This window comes from Larus michahellis, chromosome 1 (assembly GCF_964199755.1).
Source record: "Larus michahellis chromosome 1, bLarMic1.1, whole genome shotgun sequence".
Classification (NCBI taxonomy): domain Eukaryota; kingdom Metazoa; phylum Chordata; class Aves; order Charadriiformes; family Laridae; genus Larus; species Larus michahellis.
The window spans coordinates 139,240,336-139,246,074 of NC_133896.1; positions in this window are offsets into that span (position 1 = coordinate 139,240,336).

Genomic DNA, 5,739 nt, shown 5'->3' on the forward strand with positions numbered 1-5,739 from the left:
TGATGAATTTAACTGACACTGCTGATCTATTACCATCATCATCTCTGAGGCATACTACCTGTCTTGATTATAAACATATTTCGTGGCAGGAAATGAGTTACAATGCGCAGACTGTCATGGGTATGATGGGTTGAAATATGTAAGTTGTCGGTAGTCAATTCCTCGGTGGCATGCATTATAGATTGCAGCCTTCAGAGGCAATGAATTTGTAGGTTTTATTTGGGCATGTTTTGCATAGCCATTAATAATGTACATTGTTGATTAAGATCTAAATTATTGTCATAAGCCACAAGGTAGGAGCTTACTTTGTATATCCCAGGGGTAGTATATTGCATAAATAGTCTGAGCCGCTGGCAGTGGAGCATACCAGAGCAGGCTTTGTCAAAATCAGACTCATTGACTGTGCTGTTCATTAGCAACATAATGAGTATCCTCTTATTTATTCTGAAGCTCAGTGAAGTTATTCAAAGCAACCATGTGACTGCTGTAGTCAGCAGTTACCTATTTGACCAATGAATATTCAGACCGTGACCTCTCTGCTATTACTTAACCATGTTTCGGATTCTAGATTGTCTTTTAAAACAAAGGAGTTGACATCACTATTACTGGTTGCTTGCACAGAACATACATGTAAAATAACATGTAGTTTGCTGCTTCTTAGATACAGAAGATGGCAGTATTGTGCATTTTACAACTCATGAGCCATTGACACCCATGAAAGTTTTGAAAAAACACAATCAAATTTGTTTCGTAAATCTTATTTCATTAAGGAATTACAACTCTTAACTTTTCATCCTCCTTTCAACAGAGTAAGTGCTGTAACATCAAACCTCCTTTAAGCTAGCTATAAGTAAAATTTGAGAAATTCAGTCATTTCTTTCATTAATATGATAGATTTCATTACGCCATTTTCCCAGTATACTTGGGGAAAGAACTTAAACTTATATATTTGAGTAGTGAAAAGGAGGATCTCTGTAGAAGAAAACACAAAATAAATCAGCTACTACAGGTACTCCTAATGATTCTGGGAAAAGCTGTCATGCCTCTTTGAAGCAGGAATGCAATAATTGCGGTTTTCTCCATCTTGTTTATTCTCATTAATTTATGCACGGAACAGCAGCTTTATATTCAAGTACAGGTGCAGAATTTAATACAATTTAATTGATACATTGTCAGAAAGAAACAAATATGGTCATTCCAGGTTGGCAAGAGCCATTTACATATCCAAAGTAATATAGCGTTCTGGTCAGTAGTTGTTAGCCCTTATGCTGAGGGCTAGCACTGTACGGACCACAGCCTTTTCCAAGCATAGTTTATTATTGTGGAAAACGTCAAGAAGCTTGTGGAACTCACTCTTCCGTGTTTCCTAAAGAAAAATATACCTATGCAGCATGGTGCTATGTGAACCCGATCACGCGAGGGTCGATACCGGGTGCACTGATTATACTTCACAGAATAGCACAGAACAGCAAAACATTTCTCTTACAACTTGAAGTTACGTACCATTGTCCCTTATAAATCTTGTAAGATCTATGCACAGAAGTATGTATTCGCAGTAGACCAGCTCTGAGCAAGGGTATAGGTACTCTTTAGCACACATTTCCACTTCGTTTTCACGTGGTTCTTCTGGTTTCCATTTCTCTTGTATTTCGTACTAGTGTGGACTGGCAGAAGCAGAAGAAAAGAGTTCACTTTCTTTGTTGTATGCCCAAGCCCCACGGGGAAAAAAAAAGGTCGCATTTTGTAGGCACGCAGATTATTTAACAGTTGTCCTCATCATAATTTTTGTCATATGCTCCAGATGAAGAGCAGTGCCTTTCCTCATGGAATCGTACAGCTTTTATCTTTGTGGCTGAAGAAAGTGGATGTAGGAGAATGTGTGGGAAATGACAGTTAAATCACTAGTGTGGATTTGATTGACTCAGAAAATATGTGTTGATTAGGAGACATTCAGGAAGTGTGGGTTTGAGATGGGAAGCAGTGAGTTGATCCTTCAGGGCTGTAGATTGTACTGTAAAGTTACTAGTGAAGTGGTGGCAGCAGCACCATCCTTCCCCTCTGTGCTGGAAGTTGCTGTTTTTTCTCAGTGCCAACCCAGTTGTGGGCAATCCTCGGTGCTTTCTGCTTTAAAGTGCACACTTCAAGGCAATCTGTGTGAACTCTAGAGAGCCTGTCCTTCCCCCACCAGCTGCCTAATGGCTACGCCACTGTCTCAAGAGGTAAATGATTTCTCACATACTGTCTACTTCTGTGTGCGCTGATAAAACACTCTATGACAATGTAAGTCACTTTTGCATCATTACAGTGATGACAGTGGTTATGGGCCTCATTCAGTACCCTGTTCCACCCAAAATTACTGGAAAAGCTCTCATTTAATGAGACTTAGGCTAGACCTGTATCAGCCTGCTTGGTCTATTGGATGATACTGACATTTGCTTAGATCCTAATCTCACTTCTGAAGTCTGCAGCAGACGTGCAGTGTTGGTTGTTTCCATTGCACCTGGGGTACTGTGAGGCACTGTGGAGAATTAGACCTGCAGTGCTCCAGGTACATTTCCATGAGTGACTAATGCTGACAGTAGCACATTGACTCTTTCTTCATAAGAGTTGAACACAACTATTTACGACTAAAGATTAACTTCCTCAGAGTTTAAAACTGTTAATTTGTCAAATTTGAAAACTGAGGTTAAGTTTGGCCATAGCTGTTAATTAACTTATATGATAGCTATCAATTTTTTACTTTCCTGGGTTTTTCCATTTCAAAGACATTGAAAGAAGCAGAAAAGTACATTGCTAATCACGTCGAGAAGATGGAAGGGTTTTGTTTGTTTTTACCAAGTCATATGCTTTCTTGAAATTTCAGTCCTTTCTTGATTTGTTTGGAAGTCCAAATTATGGTATACTATTAAGTATATACATACAGATAATATGTGAACCTCTGGAGGTCACAAGCACTGAAAAAAATGATACTGTTATTTTCAACTGTGCAGACAAATTAATTTAGTACAAGAAGAGAAATAGTTCTTTGCACTAGTTTAATGGTATTTTTAAGATGGAGATCGTGTATGAGATTCTGCACGTCTATGACGTGTAGCTCAACAGTAGTTAGGAAAAACAAAGTTACTATAAAAGAGGAACTATTTGAAAGTCTAATACCTCATGACGTACAGAATTAAAAACATACCCCCTGCATATACGCATGTAGATTGTCACTTGTTCAAGCAAACTGATGCCTGACTGATTAATCAGTGACAAAACAAATGCAGATGTGCTTAAATGGTGCTGCATATCCCACCAAAATGGGAGAAAAGAGGCTGGGCAGAAAGTTAATCCATGCATGTAGATTTACTACAGAGATAAGGAGTGTCAAAACGTCTGTCTTTTTAGATTATGCTGATATACTCCATTTGTAACCTGAAAAGTTACAGTGCTTTTTAAGACAATATTTAAAAATGCCATTGATTGGAAGAAAAGTTACCTTCCAAGTGACCCTGCTTTGGCAGGGGGGTTGGACTAGATGATCTCTGAGGGCCCCTTCCAACCCCGACCATTCTGTGATTCTACCAAGACCCGGTCTGGGCTTGCCTGTCCACCTGGCTTGTTTAAAAAACGTGCTGGCTTTGGAAAAGATTTATAGATGTGCAGCAATCGCTTGCTTATGTGCAGTGCTCTGTGCATGTACAACCGGATAAGCGCGTGGGTAGTCAGCTGGATGCATTTGGCACACATCCAAGTTGCTGTGCACATATATATCACCTGCACGATGCTCTCTCTCCCCGTTAGCTCTGAGCTGGGGTGTTTATCACACTGCTGCTTCTCCTGACCTCCTCCCCTCTCTGCTGGAAAAAATAATTTGTCTTGCTTGCTTGCCAGCAAGACAAATCGGGGAAAATCAGCCATGCTGGCTAGAAGTCAGCAGCCCTGATCAGAGAATCCAGTCATGTCCTCTGAGGTTGTTCCTGCTGGGCATCGTGTGCCTTCGATGTACTTTGACACCAGCTCCATGTGATTCTGAGGGAAAGAACTGATTTACAGTAGTTTACAGCAGGGAGACGTGGTGATGCTGCATATCAACACTCAGTTCCATTTGCCTTCTGGCAGCAGGGAAAAAGCGCTTGGCTTTTCCACTCAGTTCCTGTGTCTCCAGTATTTTTCCCAAAGTTCAAATGCTCGTTATTGAAGCAATGCACGTGAATTTAGCATGAAACTGATTAGATTCACGTTCTTGTAAGATTTTTTTAAATTACAAGTTTTACAGAAAACTCGTCTTTCATACATCTGTACATATTTTAGTGCTCTCCTTTTGATGCGTGTGCATACAGCATGTTAATTTAAGCCATCATTAGAAATGAATACATCACTTTTTTGTTTTCATAGGCATACATTGAACGTTTAAGCAGATAGTGAATCCAATAGTTTTGTACTCAGACGTGGTTGCCTAGCAAGAGTAAACGGATGCCCATGAATCAGCTTGATTTAATGATTTTTAAAGATGGGATATCAAGTCCTTTGACAGTGGCTTCTAAAAATAAGATTAAATTAGTGAAACAGTAAGTTCTCCGTTACCCAAAAGTCCAAGTATTCTTATATAGTAACTAGTGGTTATTGTTTTCCATAAATCCAGTCCCACAGTGAAGTAAAAATTTCTCACTGGTAGTCATTCTTGTCAAGGTCTTTGGGTTTGCAGACTGGAGACACACTTCTCAGTGCTAAAGGACCAACTGAAAGTAATTTTGAAGCAATCTTCAATTTAGGAACTAACCTTTAATCAGAGTGGCTACAGGGGGAGTACAGCAGCAGAGTGGAATAAAATAATCCTGCCTTGCTGCCCAGATTGCAAAGACTGTTCAAGTACTTGCAATAGATCTCAGTTTCTGAATTTTTTCTCCTCTGCATTTATTTCTTTGTCTTGGTAAACATTGGGCTAATAGTGTAGAGTGCATCATTAAAATAATAACATACATGTGTGCATATATGTATACACAGCGTGTCATGTCTACAAAAGAAGAATATGTCCTTATTCAGCATGCTTCCTATGAAGTCCTTTTATTGCACCTCTTCTTACTCCAGTTGCTACCATAACAATCCTCCAACAACAAGAGAGTAGTTCTCCACCTTCATAACTGTTGTTTTTGTGCAAAGCAATGCCTCAGATATGTTTTTTTTTTTGTGTGTGGAACAAGGCCTGAGCCAGGACCCGGGAGTGGGACTGGGGTGGGGATGGGGGGGGCACAGCACTGAGTCTACCACGTCTGACCTTCAGAAATGCTGCGAATTTGAAGGGGCAAATCTGGAGCCCTGTTTTTTGGGGCCGAGGCTTCTGTGTTCATCACACATTTCTTTTGGAGGGATGAAAAGGGTGCCCAGCCTTCCTTTATCCTCAAGGGCCCTCTGTGGGGCCAGCCAGTTTCCTAAGGAAGCCAGGTGGCAGATTCCCTTGGGATCTGGTGGCAGCCGATCTTCAAATTCACCATATGTGGATAACAGCATGACATCCCACCATTGCAGTTGCTGGCTGCTCTGGTGTGACGGCCCTTAGGCATCTTGTGTACCTGTCTGACATCGCATCTGGGGGGAAAAAAGGTTGTCCTGGAGCACCGTGTGAAGTTTTGTATTATTCTAAAAGGAAGAAGGAAAATCAAAAACTTGTTACGGCCTTTTTTTTACTATAGAGAAAGGTAGTAAATAACTAACAGACGACAGTTGTTTCTAGTGCCTGTTTTAGCTAAAATAACGGGG